Source organism: Schistocerca americana, chromosome 3, assembly GCF_021461395.2.
Source record: "Schistocerca americana isolate TAMUIC-IGC-003095 chromosome 3, iqSchAmer2.1, whole genome shotgun sequence".
Taxonomy (NCBI): Eukaryota; Metazoa; Arthropoda; class Insecta; order Orthoptera; family Acrididae; genus Schistocerca; species Schistocerca americana.
In genome coordinates this window covers 532621420-532643893 of record NC_060121.1, presented here as the reverse complement: position 1 = coordinate 532643893, position 22474 = coordinate 532621420, and the positions used below count along the sequence as shown (strand labels likewise).

At 42.8% G+C, this 22474-nt stretch overlaps 1 protein-coding gene and 1 pseudogene across 1 annotated transcript in view; one reads left to right on the top strand and one right to left on the bottom strand.

Annotated features, from left to right (window-relative positions):
• Window positions 1-22474, bottom strand: part of LOC124606203 (pancreatic triacylglycerol lipase-like) — a 425509-nt gene that overhangs the window by 64965 nt on the left and 338070 nt on the right. The window lies entirely within an intron of this gene.
• Window positions 12208-12324, top strand: LOC124608165 (annotated as a pseudogene).

The following is a 22474-nucleotide window of genomic DNA, read 5'->3' as shown; positions in this document are numbered from 1 at the left end:
GTATGACAAAATGTGTCTCAGAAGAGCAGCAAGCAAACGTCCCTGTTTTGACGAACACTCTGTACTCCATTGCATCTTGATTGGATCGCTAAATCATCCGATTTGAATATCGTAGAATACTTTTGGGACTATTTGGCTCTGAGAATGAAGCACATCAATCAGCATCCACACAGTTTGGTAGTCCTACGTGACCTCATCACCTATGAGTGGGTTCATCTGGATTTGGTATGCCTGAAAAAAGTTGTGAACTCTCTTTCTTGAATTGAGGCCGCTAGTCATCCCCATGAAACGTAGTGCTAATACCGTGTAACACTAGCTCTTGTCTAGATGACGTTCTTAGGATTCCGTTTCTCACCAGTATAAACGGAACCCTTACAGGATCGCTTTGTTTTTCATCTGTCTGACTGTTCTACTGTTCAAAACCCTTTTCCTCAAGAACAGGTTCACGTATCAAGTTGAAATGTGTGACATATTAAGGTCTACTATCCCGTGGCGTTGGAAAACAGTGAGGCCTTTGAGTCAATGCAGTCAAAAGTTGCGGCCATTTATGTCACATAGCCGGCCGCGGTGGTCTAGCGGTTCTAGGCGCTCAGTCCGGAACCGCGCGACTGCTACGGTCGCAGGTTCGAATCCTGCCTCGGGCATGGATGTGTGTGATGTCCTTAGGTTAGTTAGGTTTAAGTAGTTCTAAGTTCTAGGGGACTGATGACCACAGATGTTAAGTCCCATAGTGCTCAGAGCCATTTGAACCAATATGTCACATAATTTGACACTCGCAAACTCACTCATCAGACACATGGCATTTTTTCGTAGTTGATAATATCGTCAATCATCAACTGTATAATCCAATGACGACAATGAATATCTGTACCAGCCCGGGACTCGAACCCCGATTTCCCGCTTATCGCTAGCGGTCGTCTTACCATTAGTGTATCCCAGCACGACTCAAGGCCAGACCCAAGCTTCCATATCTTGTGATCCATGTGTCTACAACCTGCACGCGTACGTGTATGCGTATCCGAAGGAATATTTCATCGTACTTCTGAGGAAAACAGGCACTGGAATATCGTATCAGTCACCAAAGCCTACAGTTTCCACACGCTTACGATCGGGAAGTCTGACAAGAAGCAAGGTAACACAGTACAACCGAACTAAAAAATCCGAAAATTGTTAGTTTGTAATTATATCACACGAAAAAACTTTTTGTCATTAGTTATCGGCCTTCAGACGTGATAACAGATCATTCTCGAATGGCTTGGAATCCCTGGAACCGTTATCTTGTCAGCGTCAGTGTCAATAATAGGTGAAAATCGTGAGATTCTCGAATCTCGGAGTGGATGGACAGTCCAAATACATAATTAAGTTTGTATGGAAACCTCAGTGAGCAAGTCTACACGCACCTGGCAAATTTTTATTTTTTGGTGTGCTTTCAAACTGTCACAGCAGATGACTCACAAGAAAATGGTTCAATGGCTCTAAGTACTATGTGACTTAACATCTGAGGTCATCAGGCCCCTAGAGGTAGAACTACTTAAACCTGACTAATCTAAGGACATCACACACATCCATCCCCGTGGTAGGATTCGAACCTGCGAGCGTGGCAGGCGCGCGGTTCCGGACTGAAGCGCACTCACAAGAAACACTGTCAAACTGTGGAAGCGCGAACAGCAGACAAGGTGAAAGCTAGCAGTCTGAGGAAAGTATTGTTAACGGTGGAGAAAAGCACAGGCAACATTAGGCGGAAGCTGCTGTTATCTCGGTTCGAACGATTATAGCCGCGACTTTAATGGGAGGAGTTTAGGGAGGGCTCATTTATGCGTGAACACGGAACAAGGACGTCATCAGCCCGACCCTGCCTATGAGCGGTTTCCTGTTATGAATTTCGTCGCTGCAGAATGGCTCAGCTCTCCGCCGTTATTAACCCCTCGCGGGTGTGAAGAGGAACACAGAGAGCGCCAGACGTTATCACCAGTGTTCCGGAGAAAGCACCGCCGCTGGTGCAGCGGATGGTAAATTTTTCTACGTCTGCCATAGCTAACACTCCGCTTCTACTTTGTAAGTAGCCCGTAAACCAGTTGAGTTACTAGCGGTACTTGAACTAGAGATTATCGTTCACAAATTTTGCCATTTCGCGACGGTATTTAAAAGTTTACGGTCTGACGTTTGTGGTGGATCGTGGTCTTCTGTCTAGCCCAGCGAGCACTTACTTGTGGGTTGGTGACACGTAGGCTGGAACGACCGTAATTCGCCAACGCAGCGCTGTCGTTCTCCGCTGGTATCGCAGTGGTAATCCGGTATACGCTCAAAATTCTGCTTTCCTAGTGTTGAACATTCAGAGGAAGTCGTGCGGTCCTTCTTTCTCTGACATCCAGGATGCTATCTTCTGGTCCCATTTACCACACAGAAGCACTCTGGATAAACGTAATTATTTTTTCGTAGATTTCGACACCAATCGTAATAGGTAAATTAACTAACCTAATTAACTTACTATATTCGCTACATTTTATCTGTTGTCAACTCATCGTACACTTGTCTCGTGCATCAGTACTGAGAATATTAAGCACCAGTTACCAAATGTGTGATGTATTTACCACAACAACCGAGCGAGGTGGCGCAGTGGTTAGACACTGGACTCGCATTCGGGAGGACGACGGTTCAATCCCGCGTCCGGCCATCCTGATTTAGGTTTTCCGTGATTTCCCTAAATCGCTCCAGGCAAATGCCGGGATGGTTCCTATCAAAGGGCACGGCCGACTTCCTTCCCCATCCTTCCCTAATCCGATGAGACCGATGACCTCGCTGTCTGGTCTCCTTCCCCAAAAACAGCCAATCAACCATTTACCACAACATATGTCGGCACTACGTTATCTCATTATCAAGTGGTATAAAAGAAGAAAACAAATGAATACACCGCAGTGCCACACATACTGAAAACCATGTAAATATCTGTATTGTCTTGCACTACAACATACCTTAAAGTATCTATATCACCAGGCACCGTCAAACGTAAAAAGTCGGCAGCAAACACACAATGTCAAACATAAAACTCTTACATTAACGTCTCATATCGGCGTACAATATTTTCAAAAGACACTAAAGCCAGATATCTATACAAACCAAAGATAATGATTTCCTGTAACGCATGCATCACAGTCCCAACTGTTTATATGAAATCTTTGAACAATACCGCAATTCCCAGCAATTCTTAAAAACCAGTACGTCACTTAATTTGCAATGTGTGCTTCACATTAATGTGGCCACCTATCAGAAGCCTGAATAACCAAATTTTGCAGCGCATACCGCTACTAGAAGTGTAGGAAGAGAATCAGTGAGGTTCTGAATGGTACCGCCAGGTATGTGGAGCCACAACGAGTCCAGGCCTGTGGCCAGCTGCAGTGGGTTTCACGGCTGAGGATTCATGGCGCGAAAAGCCCTATTGAAGAGGCTCCACAAATTCTCGATTGGGTTCAAATCCGTGGGGTCTGGTGGCCAGGGGAGTACGCTTAACTCATGCTGCTGCTCTCCGAACCACGCCCGTATACTGCGATCTGTGTGACTCGCTGCGTTGTACTGCTAGTAGACATCATCGCGCCAAGGAAAACAAACTTCAAGTAGGAGCGGACCTGCTCCCCAAGGATAGATGAATGCTTTTATTGATCCATTGCCCCTTCCACAGTGACGATATTACGCAAAGAACCCCACGAAAACATTTACTAGACCATAGTGCTCCCTCTTCCGGCTTGGATCTCTCCAACGATTGGTGCAGGGCTGTATATGCCAAAGGCCATTAGTTCGATGGTGCGTGAAACGGGATTCATCAGAAAAGGGCCACCTGTCGCCACTCAGTGGACGTTCGGTTGTGGTACTGGGATGTAAATTTCTGCCCTAGTCGTGTATAAACAGCAGTCAGCATGGTTGCACAGAGCAGGCGCCCGCTGCCGAGGCTCATACACAGCAACGTTCACTGAACGGTCGTTGAGGAGACACTGCTGGTAGCCCCTTGCTTCACCTGTGCGCGGTGAGTTGCTCAACAGTTGCAAGTCTCTTCGTCCATCTACATCTACGCAGCCGTCGTTCATCTTTGTCATCTATGGCCCATCATGCTTCACATTCGCCTCAGCGGTGGTTTTGGATAGCGCCATTTTGCCGTGCACGGTATACTTTAACTACGGAGGCACGCGGACATTTTATAATTTTATCCGTTTTGGAAATTCTTCCACTCTTGGGCTGAAAGCCAATCATTATGACCATTTGGACGTCAGATGACTCGCTCTGTTTCCGCTTTATGACAACGACTGCACCGTTTCTCGCGTCCCCCCCCCCCCCCCCCGCCATTTTTATGTACCCTCAACAGCTAGTGCTGCCACCTGCAAGCTGCGGTTATTGCACGATGACGTCGAACATAGGTGGTGGTCACGTTAAAGTGAATGGATCGTGTAGAATAACCTACAGGACAGATCAGACCCTAACACCGCTAAGTAGAAAAAGATGGTTGCTCCTTCTCAAGAAGAACACCGCTAAAGTGGGCCCAGAAATGCCTTTTGGGTGTTTCTGTCATCTCCTGGCTTACAGGATACTATGATCTTTGGTTTGTGTAGGCATCTGGCTTTATTTTACGACTTAGCCTTGCAAGATTATAATAAGCCAACAAGAGAAGTCCATGAAAGAGTTTTATGTTTGACAATATATGTTTGCTGCTGTCTTCTTACTTCCGACAACGCCTAATGGCACAGAAACTTTATAATATGTTATAGTGCAGATCAATATAGATATTTACATGGTTGTTAGAGTGTATAGCTTAGCGATTTATAGATTTGTTTCCCCGTTTTATAGCAGTTGACAACGAGATGAAGTAGTCACGAAATATATTGTGGTAAATATATCCCATATTTGACAACTGGTGCTTCATATTCTCAGTACTGATCGTTGAATTTTGTTGGTGTGCGTGCGTGTGTGTGTGTGTGTGTGTGTGTGTGTGTGTGTGTGTGTGTGTGTGTGTGTGTGACCCTTCTTCCACTGTAGCAGAGGTTTTAACCTAATTCACGATTCTACATCTACATCTACATTTATACTCCGCAAGCCACCCAATGGCGTGTGGCGAAGTAACTAAAGAACGCTTGCTGGCTTTCTTAAGCTCTAATATGTGGGTGGTCCGTCGTATTTCGGCCTTGGATCAATTCATTCGGTCACCAATTTCTGCTGCGAACGAATACATCTGTTTCTCCTCCTCTAATACGATCTTCTCGGCTTCTAACGCAACCTTGAGATGAGGACGCCGAACGAAAGTTAGTCACCCCATGAAGTAACCTTGTTAACAACGTGCAACATCTCGTCTAGATATCTGCCACAGTCGGACGAGGAAGCTCGTCCAAAAGTTTCTTCTGGTGCGCCATACCCAGCTGAAGCCGCTCATTAAATCCCGTATAGATATCACTTAACAATAATCCCAAACATATTTAGCGGACCTGCCGAGGTACGATACAGTGCGTGAGTGTCCTTCAAACTAGGAATGTATGCGTGAAACCATGTGAACACAGCTGTTGTCATCTTGGAAGATGGGAGTGTATGGAGGGCATTAATTATGAAGATAATGGAAGATAGGAAACCTTTATACAGATTTTCGGCCATTATGCACTTACAAAAGCTGACTATTTGGATCACACTTTTTTCCTTCAAATAGATAAATCGTTTCACCAAACTACCATTGTCTTTTCAAAAACTTAAAGGATGAGCAGATCGTATTACGTCAAATAGTACATGATCGTACCGAGAATAAGTGTATACCCACGTCAGTACGATCAAGTACTGTTTGACGCAATATGCTGTACTCATTCTTTAATGTTTTGCTCTGACGATGGCGGTTTGCTGAAACCCATTAACCATTTTAAGGAATAAAGTGTCATGCAGACAGACAAGTTTATACACAGGGTGCTCATAACAGTCAGAAAGTTTATAAGGGTGCTACAGGTTAGGTTGTGATGAAAAATAATTGTTAGGAAAAATTTTATACATTGCACCACTTTCGAGTTAATTAACATTGAAGTTAGTCAATCAGACTGTTGAGAGCGTATACTCAAGCCACCCGCCAGATACATTCAGTGTCAGTTGTTCTCGTAGCGTAGATGATAGTGCACGAGACTGCTCAGCTTTTAGATCGGGTTCAATCCCTACTACAGTCCCATGACCAGTTTTTGTATCACTCTGTTGTTTGGTCTTAGAAAACCGAACGAAGAACACCTTTGAATAGAGCGTCTTTGGCGTGGCGTTTCAATTTGTGGCGAGCTCGACGGCCCGATTAACTACCTTCAATGCTATTTACCTCGGAAACGGAGGAACCTATATGATATTTTCTTTGCACTTATGTTTCAGCACAGCCTACCTTGCAACAGCCGTATAGGAAACTTTGTTTGCAAATTTGTGAACATTTTCCTTCAAAACGAAATTTCTAAATGAATAGATAGTAAAGAGCGATTATTTTCTTATTTAATAGAAAAAATAAGAAAACCATAGATGATACTGTAACTACAGTGAAACATGACTTCCAGGCGAGATTTTAGTAAACTCATTTCAATCCCTCCGTCCCTGTGTATTAGCTTTCCTCGTATTTCCATTTCTATACACTCCTTAATTGTGCCATTCTAGAATCCTGGCGTTTGCGCTACTACACTGATCTCACGGTATTTCATTTCATGGTAATATTCGAGGCAATGCGTGGTGACAACTGATTTGCTTGGTTGTTTCTACATACAAACTCCGCAAGCGACAGCAGGATGTGTGGTGGAGGGTACCTGTACCACTACTAGGCATTTCCTTTCCTGTTCCACTCGGCAATTCAGCGAGGAAAAATAGACTGTCTATATGTCTCCGTCTGAGCCCTAATTTGTCGTATCTTATCTTCGAAATCCTTACGCGAAATGTATATTGGCGACAGTGAATGCAGTTAGTTTCAAATGCCTGTTCTCTAAACTCTCTCAGCAGTCTTCTGCGCAAATAACGGCGCTTTCCCTCCAGGTATTCCCATTTCAGTTCTCGAAGCATCTCCTTATACTTAAGTGTTATTCGAACCTTCCGGCAACAAATCTAGCTGCCCGGCTCTGAACTGCTTCGATACGTTCCTTCAAACTGACCTGTTGAGGATCCCAGACTCTCGACTAGTTATGAAGGCCAGGTCGCACTAGCGATCTCTATGCTGTCTCCTTAGCAGCTGAACCACAATTTCTTAAAATTTTCCCAATAAACCGAAGTCGACTAATTGCCTTCCCTACCGCAATCCTCAAATGCTCGTTCCATATCATATCGCTACGCAAAATTTCTCCCGATATTTAAATGTGGTGAATGTATTAAGGAGAACACTATTAATGCTGTATCCAAGCATTACGAGTTTAGTTTTCGTACTCATCCGCATTAACTCATGTTTCTCTATATTTAGAGCTATCTGCCTCTCATCACGCCTACTAGAATAAAATCCTCTCAGTTTTCAAGCAGCGTCAATTCGAACAGACGCGGCTTGAACACAGAGAACGTTTTATTCAGATATGTCAGCACAAAAGGTACCGAGAAGACACATACTAGAAATTTTATCTAACAAGGAGAGGTCCCCAGGGGGTGGCTCAAATGGCTCTGAGCACTATGTGACTTAACTTCTGAGGTCATTAGTCCCCTATAATTTAGAACTCCTTAAGCCTAACTAACCTAAGGACATCACACATCCATGCCCGAGGCAGGATTCGAACCTGCGACCGTAGCGGTCGCGCGGTTCCAGACTGTAGCGCCTAGAACCGCTCGGCCACACCGGCCGGCCCTAGTGGTGGGATGAACTTTTTGAAAACCTCTGAATGGTTTTTTTTAAAGTACATCATTTTTGCCGTTGACTGTACAAATTATTTCATTATTGCAATTTGTGCCTTCGGACCATTTTCAAGTAGTACTGCAAAAGATTTTGCTTCGGCACGTGCCAGGCTTTAGAATCCTCCGACATGTACACATGTCATGGTCTATAATAGGCCTTTTCCCTGTAAAAATACAATAACATCAGACCAATGTGAAGCTCCCTACGTCATGAAATGATGTAAATTACATGAAATTTACCCAATGTTTACGTCATCAAGCTGTAAAGATTTACGGGAATGATGTTAATACCCGTAACATTTCAAGCAATTTACATCATTCCACGACATACGGAGCTTCACACTGCTCTGATGTTACTGCATTTTTACAACGAAAAGGTCTGTTTTAGACATTTAAGTCTCACATGTGCCAAAGCAGAATCTTTTGCAGTGAAATAAAAATATCTACATTCAACGGCGAATATGATGTCCTTGAAAAAATTCTACAGGACTGTGAACCTCAACCATGAGAAGTTAATCATCTACATAGTGATGTAAGTTAAGATCCCAAATATCACACCCTCCAACCATTCACTCTGGTGGGCCTTCGTTTGTGAGTAATCGGTGAAAAAAATTCGGAAGTTCACGACAATCTTTACAGCTTAAAAAAAAAAAATGTACAACAAACTGGCTGCGAAGTGTCACGGTTAAGGCACAGGCCTCTAATGCAAAATTTTTGTGGGTTCGAATCACAAAAGGTGGTTTGCATTTATTTTTTATTTTTAAAGGTTTATGGAAATGCCTTTGAACATTAGTTTTATTCAGTTAATTGGGTTAAAGGTAATTTTTTCATTTCTATTCCTTTGTCACCTCATTTTAATCACCGTAGTAACTTTTCCAATTGCTCTTATTTTATCTTCTTATCATTCTTTTTCAACTTGGAATCTCTATGGAATTGAATTTAATTCTTTTTATGTATCTATAACAATATTTAAACATTTGAAATTGCCCACATATTGGTTAAAGCAGAAGACGAAGTACTCTATTTATATTGACTGCGCAATGGTATTAAAAATGTATTTTTCGTTACAAGATACACATTTTCTTGGATGGCAATCGTCACACAGTCACTTAAAAAGTTCTTATTCCATTACGGACAAAGTTATGTACATGAAGATTCAAACGAAGGACGGGATTATAAATAAAACGAAATTAAAAGAAACTGAGGAACGGAAATAATATGGACAAAAGTACAGGATAGTAAAACGGAACAAATTACACTGAAGTTAATCCATAAAAATAGATAAAACTACACGAACAATGATTCAAAGTGGACAAAAAACGACAGGAAGAAAAATGGGAGCAGATGAAACAATTGATACGATGATTACAATTACGTGAAAAGTGATAGAAATAAAAATGAGTGTCCAGCAGGATCAATCGCTGGGGGTTGGGATACCTAGGATCTTAACCAACATCACCGTATAGATGGCGTCAAAAAATCGATCCCACCACTAGGGACCTGTCCTTGTACACTAATAAACCAAAACATTATGACCGCTGTGACGTTGGAAGCCGCCTGGTGGCGTTCCGGGCACGTGACGCGGTAACATAGGTACATAAGCGGAGCAGACACGGACGGCGATACGCCCTAGCAAAGATATGGGCTGCAAATGAGGAAATACGTTGAGATTACTGACTGTGACAAAGGGCAGGTAATTACAACGCACAGCATGCGAACGAGTATCTCGAAAACGACGAAGCTGGGCGAATTTTCTCGCGTCACTGCCGTGAGCATATACGAAAAGAGGTAAAAGGACAGTGAAATTACCAATAGGCGAGAAATGTTTGGACGTCCACGGCTCTTCACAGAACGTGGGGTTTGGAGGCTTGTCTGTACTGTGAAGTAGGTTCGACGTTGATTTGTGGCATCTCTGCTGAAAGAGCACATTGCTGGTGCACGCACAAGTGTTTCGGAGCACACCGTTCATCGTACATAGTTGAACGTGGAGCTCCGCAGCACACAACCCATAGGTGTTCACATGTTGGCCATCGTCTATTACGACTGAGGGGGACACGAGACCATCGGAATTCGACTATCTATCAGCGGAAACGTGTCGGCTCTTTGAGTTAATCACATTTTTGCTACACTATGTCGACGGTCGTCTCCACGAACGCCGTCATCGATGTGAACAGCGGCTCGAAACATGCCGCGCGTCACGGACGCAGGCTGATGTAAGCAGTATCATGATATGGGAGACGTTCTCCGATACTTGCTGGAACCTGTCGTAGTAATCGATGACACGCTGACAGCTGCAAGACACCTGCACCGCTTCAAAAATGATTCAAATGGCTCTGAGCACTATGGGACTTAACATCTGAGGTCATCAGTCCCCTAGAACTTACAACTACTTATACCTAACCAACCTAAGGACATCACACACATCCATGCCCGAGGCAGGATTCGAAACCTGTGACCGTAGCGGTAGCGCGGTTGCAGACTGAAGCGCCTAGAACCGCTCGGCCACAGTGGCCGGCTGCACCTCTTCGTGCTTGATGTCATCCTCGACGGCGATGTCGTCTTTCAGCAGTATAATTGTCCGTGTCTCGGGGCCAGAACTGTGCTACAGTTGTTTTAGGAGCATTACAATGAACTCACATTGATATCTCGGAGTTCAAAAGTCACCTGGTGTAAATCCTATGCAACCCACGTGGATCGCTATCGGGTGCTCGTTATTTACACAAATCTCATGACCTGTATGTAGGTATCTAATGCCACATACCTCTACAAACTTACCAACAAACTGTCGGATCCCTGAGATCCAGAATCAGTGATGTATTTAGTTCCAAAGTTGGAGAAACAAGCTATTAAGCAGGTGGTTATAATGTTTTGGCTCATCAGTATAAGTCATCTTGTATCCTCCTATAGTGGCGCAACGACTGTTTCAGTCGGTTGTGTAACTAATGGTTTTTGCATTTCTGTTCATCTTTCCGATAGCCTGCCCCACGAAAAACATGCGACATTCGCTTGGTATGCGATACACACCTGAGGCTTGATCATCTTTAACATTATAAAGCAATACGATGAGACGACTATCGTGGTGCGAACGTCAAGTTTTTGGACAGCATAATTAAGTAGTCTATCGAAATGAAGGTGTGACAAAACATAGTAAATAGGAACGGAGGCTTCAATTTAATCAAGGCTTGAAGTCCGGCACTCAGTTTACTAAGATCTCGCGGGGCACGACATCCACCACAAATGGGTAAAGCTGAGAGATGGTGCGTTTTATATCGTCGAAATTTTGCCGATAAAATGGAAACAAAAACTTAGCAGAACTCCCGGAAGCACGCTGTTGATCATTCAAGCAGAGAAAACTTGAAAGCTAACATCGTCTCACTTCTATTTAATTCATTTCTCCCTGTCAGATTGCCTGTTATTTTTATGTGGCATGGAGTAATTCTTGTATTTTTTTTAAAGTCACTTTTCTTTTGTCATCCTTCCCGAGAGAACACGCCAATCACTAATGTGCATTACTTGTTCCCGATTAGTTCAAACTTATCATCCATCTAGTCGTAGTGACGCAACTTCCTTCTAATGCAATGCGCTTCGAATTTCACAGTCGAACACTTGGTTAACAAATGATGCAGCTGATGTTGTTATTTACCCAGTCTAAACGAATTTATGTGGAGCTTTAAAATGTCTATTCTCCGTCAATTGTTAGCTACCCGTCTCTCACAATATCCCGCGATAATAGGTAAGGTAATGGGACATGACGACAAGACACACAGACGGTCCCTGAACTGTATGCAATCCGCTGCACTCTTCGCAATTGCCGGATGCATATACGACACGTTTTCCGTCTGCTGAAGCACCCAGGCGGCAAGACAAAACAGAATCGGCCGCATAACAAAATATGAAACTACAGCTGCGAATCGAAGTTCCCAGTATGCACAATGGAATGCAGTGAGAACGCCTCCAAAGCTTTCTACCCTTTCAAGATTGGAACAAGTGAGGCGGGCAAAAAATGAATCCAGCGCACGCATCGCAGAACAGAAAATGGGACAGTTGCATTATTGATAAGCATTGCTACGACAGAACGAAAAGTTGCAGGTCTGGCAGCTCTCTGACCAACATTGTTCAAACAGCTTGCGTGACTCGCCCTGGTCGAAGACTTCAGAATTCGGCGCAAGCTGTGCGTGTCGGAAACGGAACCACGGAACGTTACTATTCCTGTTGCATTAGAAGCTCGTTGATGTGCGGACAACGAGCACGCAAATATAGGTGTACGCTTGCGTGAACTGCGTTCCTATAGTTCTCACTATCGTTCAAGAGTCAGGGAGAAAAACTTGCGTCAATATGGGACTGCTTTTATTTGTTCTGGGCAACGGCCTTCCCGCAGTGGATACACCGGTTCCCGTGAGATCACCGAAGTTAAGCGCTGTCGGGCGTGGTCGGCACGTGGATGGGTGACCATCGAGCCGCCCTGCGCTGTTGCCATTTTTCGGGGTGCACTCAGCCTCGTGATGCCAATTGAGGAGCTACTCGACCGAATAGTAGCGGCTCCGGTCAAAGAAAACCATCACAACGACCGGGAGAGCGGTGTGCTGACCACACGCCCCTCCTATCCGCATCCTCAATTGAAGATGACACGGCGTTCGGATGGTCCCGACGGGCCACTTGTGGCCTGAAGACGGAATGCCTGCCTTGCCTTTATTTGTTCTGAAGTTAATGAAGAAACTGCCTGAGAAATTTCTCGTTTGATTATAATTAAGTCTCTACTACGCGATGCAATGTAGTTCTTAAAATGTAGGGTCATCGTTTAATTTGTGTTTATGCAGTTGTAGTTATATTGGGTAAGGAAAAGATGGTTCCTGTTTCGTTTAGAGATTATAGACGAGCATTCTAATTGCTCTTTGCACTGCACAGTTTCTTAACTGCCTTTCGCTGTACAGAACGGTTTAAAAAGAGAATAATTTTTATCTTAAACTCAGAACGTAATCTTGTTAACATAGCGTACAGCACAGCTAAATTGATCACAATAAAATCCTTCAATCCCTGTCAAGGACAAAACAACATGCACCCGCTCCATTCTATATTGTCATTATTATTACTTATTATTATTATTATTATTCGATTTATTTATTCATTTTTTGAAGACTTACTGTTGTCGTCAAATAAGATTTCAGAATCCATTTTTAAAACGTACCCCGTGGCCCAAGGCGGGATAATAGCACAGTTTGGAACGAAACTGACGCACACGACTAGAAATTTGGCTTTGATAGGAGCTATAAATTTACAATTCTGATCATGAGACACCTAATATTTTCCCTAGGTATAAACCTTTCTTGACGAATAATAGTGCACATAAATACAAATCTGTCGTGTGTAAAGTATTTTTAGTATGGAAACGAAAGTTACTTGTACTAACCTCGTCATTTTAACCGCGTATCTTGTTTAGATGCCGGCCGGTGTGGCCGAGCGGTTCTAGGCGCTTCAGTCTGGAACTGCGCGACCGCTACGGTCGCAGGTTCGAATCCTGCCTCGGGCATGGATGTGTGTGATGTCCTTAGGTTAGTTAGGTTTAAGTAGTTCTAAGTTCTAGGGGACTAATGACCTCAGATGTTAAGTATTATAGTGCTCAGAGACATATTTTCTTGTTTCGATATGTTATTCAAACAAATCATGTACAATGACAGATATAAGCCCAGATGTACTTCTCATCCAGAAATTACAAGGAAGGAAACAAGTATTTGACAGATATCCTCATTTTTTATAAACAAATGTCAATATTAGGTCGAACATGCGTCACGCAGCAGACTAAGGATAAAGATGTCAATTTTGTGTCTCTGGAATCCATACTCATTAAGAGTACCTGTCAGGACATAAACGTTTTTGCTATGTAGTATTGCATGAGGAAGGAAATTTCTCTTAAACTAAATGGAGTAAGCACCGAAAACAAATTGAGAACGGGGAAGTCAGCCGATAAACCTGCGACGCAGTAAGAGAAATATGACAAGATATAACACGCTACTTGTAACAGGTAGGAAATATCTCATTCTACTCGCTAATCTTTGTTTCTGTGACTGTTCAATACCTACAGTTATTTTCTTCGTTTCTTTGCTTCCGTTAGATCTGTGTTACCAGAGGGGGCCGAGTGACGCCGTAGCAGGAAATTGTCCTATCGGTATGCGCATCGCGAGTAAAAAAAGTTCTAACGACAAGCATTGGACGTTTCATCATCAGTGTAATGAGTCAGCCAATGCTCGTAGTTCAGTGTGTAACGCTAGCTGAAGTGATCACAAGCTGCTGCAACTTCTTCTGGCACGCGTGCGGTAGTTTGTATAATGATACACTTTCGCAACAGTCGGAACTACCTTAAATTAACTCAGCTAAAACCATGCAAAAGTCACTTATCAGGCGTTACTGTCAAATCTATTTTATGTATTTCGAGCGCTTGATCTTTCCCTAATGTTGTGAAAATCCATTCCGAAAACGGATAAGCAATATTTGCCTAAATAGGTAGCAGCATGAGCTCCAAGAAATACGTGTACTAGTGCAGTTACATTCTAGTGGTGTTTGCCACAACATCCACTCATCAGTCTATTTTTTATGTGCACGTTATACTCGTGCGCGATCATCTAAATATTTTAATGGTTGAGTAATGAGGAGAGACACTTTTGACAGCGTTCAGTGGCTGTCGTTTCGTTATATGTTTGTTATCTGGGACAGTCTATGTCCTACGTAGTTGAGAAACCACATTAATTTAGGGGAAGGAAGGAAAGAAACTCGCGGGAGACCTCGGTATTGGATTTCGGGTACTTGCAAAGCTGCAGCGTCTACGTACACCCGCATCTCTGGAACTTGCGCATAAATCTGATAGATATTCCAGGAACTCGCTCTTCTAAAGCTCCTCGGGCTCTCCTGCTAGTAATAGCAGACACTATAAAGTATCTCGGCAGCATACAGTTCCGCATTCAGATGAGTAATGAATACGGCTTCCTGTCAGAGAGGAAGTATTCGCTGCGAAGTCTTTCACGGTAGGCGGTCGACGGCAGAACTGAAAGGACGGCCGTATTGCTATCGTTTCTTACAGTACAAGCGCTGCACTCCAGCTGTCACCAGATACACGATAACAACACAGAATACTGCGAAACGTTTCTCCACTCCACCAGTTCCCCGCTGCAAGATCGACTGGAAGTTAGGTTTTGGTAAATATTTTCAAGTATCACGGAAAACACAAACCCCGTACACAAAGTGTACTCTCACACCATAGCGAGAAGCTTTAGGCAGTTGATGTCACGTGATGAACATTAAGCTTTGATTGATTTATTCTACTCATTCAGCATTCAATAGTGTTGACAAAGCATTTGTTAATTTTGATATGGAAAAGTTACGTGGTAGGATATACATCGTATAGTATAAATTGTTTTATGAATGCCTTACAGAGACACAACATACTCTTTCTGTATATACGACAGGCTGACATGCTCAGTTACATTAAAGAAAGTTGTCCGGACAGGCATGTGAGATTTACCAACTGTTTTTAATATTCGCTTATAAAATTATATTCGTATATGTGATTATGGTGACACCGGACATGAATATTATCGAAATTCTAAATTCATACTGTAATATGTTTCGCAATGATAGTCTAGACGCCAGTTGTGACGAGGTATTTATTGCCGCAAGGATCTCGGCGCTATCTTGTGGAGTTATTACTGAAAACGAATTTGAGACATCTAGATGAAGGTAAGCGTGAAAGGTGGCTCAAATATAGTAATTGAATGCTTTCGTAGAGTACTTGTCTGAGGAACCGTGATGGCAGAATGCTTCAGAGAAAACTTGGAGAACGTCGCCATAAAATTTCCTGATTATGTTAGTGTGATATGAGGAAACTTCAGTAGAAAGGGAGACTCATGCCAGGCAGAGAGAGTCGTGTTGTGCTTCATGTGTTGACTGAAAATTACTTCGACCAGATAGTCTGAAAACCGATTCGCTGTGAGTCATTTGACGGAGAGCAGGATATTAGTGATTACTGAGCTGTTACACTACCTACGGCTGCAGCCGTTACATGGACTGTTAAGATAGACAGGATAATTGTTTTACTTCACAAGAGAACAGGGCACAAATTGTAGACTATCTGAGTAGTCTACATCTAATATTTCGCTCTGAAGATCAATATGTGTAGCATAAATGGCTAAATATCAAAAGCAATTTACAATATTCCTTAGACCAGTAAAACATGATCAAGGTTTTAATGTATGAGAAGTTCTCAGAGTTGCTCAATAGGCGTATAATACAGTTACTACGAAGGCGAAGAGAGCTTCGTCACAGATTTACGCAAAGTCGAAGCCTAGCTGACAAATAACAGCTGAAAGAAGCCAAATTGAGATTAAGGAGAGAAACTCGAAACGCGGCAGCGAATTCGAAAGTAAAATTTTTCCAGCTGATCTGATAAAAATCCTAGTACCTTAATGCCTACGTGATGCCAGTAAGTGAAATGAACTCATCGATTGTGTAGCTCAGTGACGATACTGGCACCAAAGCGAAAGATGACAGAAAGACTCCTGAAATACACAGTTCGTTTTTGCAAAATTATTGACAGCACGAGCGGCGATATGGAAAATTTTGAGGTACGTGATCGCGAAACAAAAAATCAACAAACACTGCTTAACAGAATAAAGGCACCTGGATCGTATTTGATTCTAAGATATATTGTGAAACTTTTGGTCCCCTTCTAGCAAAAGTTTATCGCAGGTCGCTGAAGCAACGAAGAGTACCAGGGGATTGAAAAAAAGTACTAATCAGGATCGTTTCAGATAATTATAGGTATATATTGTCATCTGGAAAAACAAAACTGGTGGCGTTCTACGAATCGGAGCATGGAATGTTAGATCCCTTAATCGGGCAGGTATGCTAGAAAATTTGAAAAGAGAAATGGATAGGTTAATGGTACGGTAGATTTTAGCGAAGATCTGTGCCAAGAGAAACAGGACTTCTGGTCAAGTGAATACAGGGCTAAAAGAAATTAAATAGGAGTAACGCAGGAGTAGGTTCAATAATTAAGAAACCTACCGTGAAGAGCATAGTGAACGAGTCATTGTAGCCAAGATAGACGTAAAGCCAGCATATACCACAGTAGTACAATTTTATATGCCAACTAGTTCCACAGATGACGAAGAGATTGAAGAAATGTATAATGAGATAAAAGAAATTATTCAGATTGCTTAGGAAGACGAAAATTTAGTTGTAATGGGGACTAGAATTCGATAGTAGGAACAGGAAGAGAAGGAAAAATTACAAGTAATTTCAAACGTGGAATGCAATAACAGAGGTAGCAACCCGGTAATGAAAGAAGGCTGTATACGTGGAAGAGACCTGGAGACGCCAGAATGTCTGATCGATTCTATAACAGTGAGACAGGGATTTCGGAACCAGATTTTACCTTGCAAGACATTTCCAGGGGACGGCATAGCCTCTGACCATAGTTGATTGATTATGAACTGCAGATTGAAACTAAAGAAACTGCAAAAAGGCACGAAATCAAGCAGATGGAACTTGGATAAGGTGAAAAAACCAGAGGTTCTTGAAAGTTCCAGAGGGAGCATTTCGCAACGATCCACTAGAGTAGGGGAAAGGCACACAGTAGAAGATAAATCGGTAGCCCTGAGAGATGGAATCAGTGATGGCAGCAGAGGATCAAGTAGGTAAAAACACAAGGCCTAGTAGAAACCCTTGGATAATACAGGAGATACTGAATTTAACTGATGACAGGGGAAAATATGAAAATGCCAATGAGGCAGGCGAGAGGGAACACAAACGTTTAAAAAATAAGTTTGGCAGAAAGGCAAAATGGCTCAGAAGGAATGACAGGAGGACAAATGTAAGAATATAACTGATGATGGCCGAACTAGACAGGATATAAAATGTAGAAGCATATTTCACTAGGGGAAAGATAGAAAAAAAAATGGCTCTGAGCACTATGGGACTCAACTGCTGAGGTCATTAGTCCCCTAGAACTTAGACCTAGTTAAACCTAACTAACCTAAGGACACCACAAACATCCATGCCCGAGGCAGGATTCGAACCTGCGACCGTAACGGTCTTGCGGTTCCAGACTGCAGCGCCTTTAACCGCACGGCCACTTCGGCCGGCGGGAAAGATAGATTCCGCCTATAGGAAAACTAAAGAGGCCTTTGGAGAAACGAGAAACAGCTGCATGAATATCAAGAGCTCAGATGGGAAACCAGTCCTAAGAAAAGAAGGGAAAGCTGAGAGGTGGACGGGTAAAATGGAGGGTCTATACAAAAGAGCTGCACTTGAAGTCAATATTATAAAAATGGAACAGGACGTAGATGAAGATGAAATGGGAGATATGATACCGCGAGAAGATTCTGACAGTACACTAGAAGACCTAAGTCGAAACAAGGCTCCGAGAATAGACGACATCCCGTCAGAACTGCAGACACCCCCGGCAAAGCAAACAATGAAAAAATTGTCCCATATGGAGTGAAAGATGTATGAGATAGGTGGAATACCCTCAGACTTCAAAAAGAAATATTTTTCTTGTCGAGTTATAAGTCTCCCGATTTCATGGACTTTCCCCGATGTTGTTTAATACGTACATTGAACAAGCAGTAAAGGAAACCAAAGAAAAATTGGGAATAGAAATTAAAGTTCAGGGATAAGAAATGATAACTCTGAGGTTTACCTATGACATTGTAATCTGTCAAAGACAGCAAAGGACTCCGAAAAGCTGTTGAATACAATGTGTCTTGAAAGCAGGATATAAGATGAACATCAACAAAAGCAAAACAAGGACAATGGAATGCAGTAGAATTAAATAAGATGATGCTAAGAGAATCAGATTAGAAAACACGACACTTAAAATAGTAAGGTTTGCTATTTGGGCAGCGAAATAACTGATGATGGCCGAACTAGACAGGATATAAAATGTAGACTGGTAAAGGCAAGAAAAGAATTTCTGAAAAAAAGAAATTTGTTAACATCCAACACAGATGTAAGTGTTAGAAAGTCTATTCTAAAGATATTTGTCAGGAGTGTAGCCATGTGTGGAAGCGAAACAACGACGATAAACAGTTTACATACAGGTTGACAATTATTGAACTACATGAAACAAAATCTTCATAACTTCTGAACGGTTTTCGTTAGGACGTTCAAACTACATGGTTGGCCGCGAGGCATGATGGGAATTACTATGGTTTAGCGACGAAGCCCACTTTCATTTGGATGGGATCTTCAGTAAGCATAATTGGCGTATTTGGGAGACAGGGAACCCGCATTTTGCGATCGAGAAGTCTCCTAAGCCTCAACGACTGACACTGTGACGTGCAGTGTCCAGTCACGGTATACCGGTGCGATATTCGTTGATGGCATGGTGACTGTTGAACAGTACGTGATGGTTTTGGAAGATGATTTCATCCCCATTATCCAAATTGACCCTGATTTCGATAAGATGTGGTTCACGCAAGATGCAACTCGACCCCATCGAAGCAGGAGAGTGTTTGATGTCCAGGAGGAGCACTTTAGGGACCGCATTCTGGCTCTGGGGTACCCAGAGGCCCCTGGCATGGGCCTCGATTGACCGCCATATTCTCCCGATCTGAACACATGTGACTCTATTTTGTGGGGCTGTTTTAAACACAAGATGTGCAGAAAAAACTATAAAATCAGTCCTGAGCTGAAAAGAGCCATTCAGGGGGTCATAGACAGCATTGATGTTCCGACACTTCAGCGAGACATGCAGAATTTCGCTATTCGTCTGTGCCACATAATGGCCAATGATGCCAGGCATATCAAACATGTCATAACCTAAATCCGAATATCTGCAGTGACGTTTAAATGTTGAATAAAGTGTGTGCACGCCGTAGTTTGTAACTAATTTACGTCTTTTTCATATATTTCAATAATTGTCACCCTTTAAAAAGAGAATAAAAGCTTTAGAAATGTGGTGCTACAGACGAATGTTGAAGGTTTGATGGGTCGACCACGTAACTAATGAGGAAGTACTGAATAGGAGCGGAAAGACAAGATATTTATGGAACAACTTGACCAAAAGAAGGGGTCGGTGGATAGAACACATTCTGAGACACATCATGGGATCGACAATTTAGTATTGGAGAAAGTGTATGTGGTGGGGGGGGGGGGGGCGGGGGGCGGTAAAAATAATAGAGTGAGACCAAGAGGCGAATGTTGCAAACAGATTCAGAAGGATGTAGGTTGCAGTAGTTATTCGGAGATGAAGAGGCTCGCACAGCATAGATTAGCATGGAGGGCTGCATCAAACCAGTCTTCGGACTGAAAACTACCGCAGCAACACAACATTCCAATCTGAGTTTTTCTCTACAGTTTTTACCCCCTACAGCTCTCTCTAGTACCATGGAAGTTATTTCGTGATGTCGTAGCAGATGTCCTACCATCCTGTCTTTTGTGTCCACGAAGTCTTTCGCGACGATATGTCTGTATGAAATCTTCTCGTTTTGCAAGCCACGTCAATTCCAATAAAATTCTCGAGCTTTCGATGGCTGTCTCCACATCATCTTCACGAGTAAACCCACTGAATTCCGGGGCCGGCCCGTTTTTCCTCTTATATACCCATGATAACGGCCCCTGGCACCAATCAGGGAGGGCCGAAACGGCGAGTGCGCGGAAAGCGAGTTGGGCAGCTCATAGCAGCTCCGGCCCGCTGCGGTACCGAGTGACATCTGGTGGCGCGAGAGGGCGGCGCCACGATTGAAACCGCCGCTCCCGCCTCCCTACAAGCGTTAAGTATCCTTCATTGCTTCCTTTCGACACCCAAAGCCCGCCACCATGCCTTACTCAGTGTGTTACCCTGGTCCCTGTTATAATTGTTGCTATTCATTCTAATCTGAGCGGCCTCTTTTATAACGGAATCCCGATATAAACTGTATTTTGTGTCCGTTTTGCAGGCAATGCTCAGCTATGGCCGACTTGTCGAGCTCCCTTTGTTTAATATATCTCTTGTGGTCGGTACAACGTTCTGCAACAGCTGGTGTGTATGCTGAGGGAATTGGATAAGGCAACGAGACACTGAAAGTAGTAAATGAGTTTTGCTATTTGGGCAGAAAAAATAACTGAATACAGTCGAGCGGAGAGGATATAAAATGTAGACTCGAGATGGCAAGAAGAAAATTGTGAAGAAGAGAAAGTTGTTAAGAAGGAATACTGATTTAAGCGATAGGAAGTCTTTTTCTAAAGGTATTTGTCTGGAGTATAGCCATGCATGGAAGTGAAACATGGACGATGAACAGTTCAGACAAGAAGTAAATAGGAGCTTTTGAATGTGGTGCTTCAGTAGAATGGAGTAGATTCTTTGGGTATATTACGTGACTAATGAAGAGGTACTCATTGAAATTGAGGAGAAAATAAATTTGTGGCACAACCTTACTAAAAGAAGGAATTGGTTGACTGGATACGTTCTGAGAGATCAAGGGATCACCAATCTAGTTTTGAAGGGAAATGTCTGTGTGTGTGTGGGGGGGGGGGGGGGGGTTAAATATTGTAGAGGGATACCAAGAGATAAATAAAGTAAGCAGATTCAAAAGGAGGTAAACTGCAGTAATATCCGGAGATGAAGAGGGTTGCGCAGGAAAAAGTAGCATGGGGAGCTCCATCAAACCATTCTTCGCACTGAAAACCACAACAATATCGTTGAAGTCAATCGGTCGCAGAGTTATGGAACATGTTCTATACTCAGGTATTGTAATATTTCTAGGAACGAAAATCTCATATTTAAAAATCAACATGGAACAGGACTCTTACCATCCCAGCTCTCTCTGTTTGTCCGTGAAATCCAGAAGCTCCTAGGCGACGACGCCTATGTTGACGTCATGTTCCTTAACTTTTCTAAGGGATTCCATTAGTTCCGCAGTGTAGTGTAGTGAAGAAGATACGAGTTTACGGAGTATCGCATCCATTTTGTTGGTGGATTTAATACTTTCTAGAAAACAGAATTCAGTGCGTTTTTCTTAACAGAATGAAATCAACTAAGATTTCTTCGGGAGTACTTCAAGAGAGCGTCATAGGGCAGTTACTGTTCGCAGACGACGATGATGATGTCTGTAAAAAGGTTTCCAATGCCAGAAGACGGCGTAAAACGCAGGTCGGCCAGCGAAAGATTGATGAATGAAGTAGAGACTGGCAGTGAATTCAGAACGTAAACAAATGTAACGTATTGCACGTAACCGGGCGAATATGCCAGTTTAATGTTAAACTGTGCTACTAGTGAGAAATCATTGGAAACGCTAAGAACGGTAAAGTATTGGGAAATAACCGTCCTTAGTGACCTAAAGTAGAACAACCTCACAGTATTAATTGTAGGAAAAGCAGGTGCCAGACGGGAATTCATTGGAAGAACTTCAAGTAAATACGATTCGTTCGTGAAAGCAGTGAATTAAAAAACATTTCTTAGACTGATTCTTGCGTATTGTTCATCAAACTGGAACCCTTATCGGAACGTATTAAAAGAAGATATGGAGAAGATCAAATGGAGATCGAGGCCTTTTCATTATGTACATCAAAATCACTCTTCAACAGTAACCGAAACATTCAGTTCTTTTTTTATGTAAGGTCGTTAGTTGTTTCATTTTAGACCATACTTTTACAA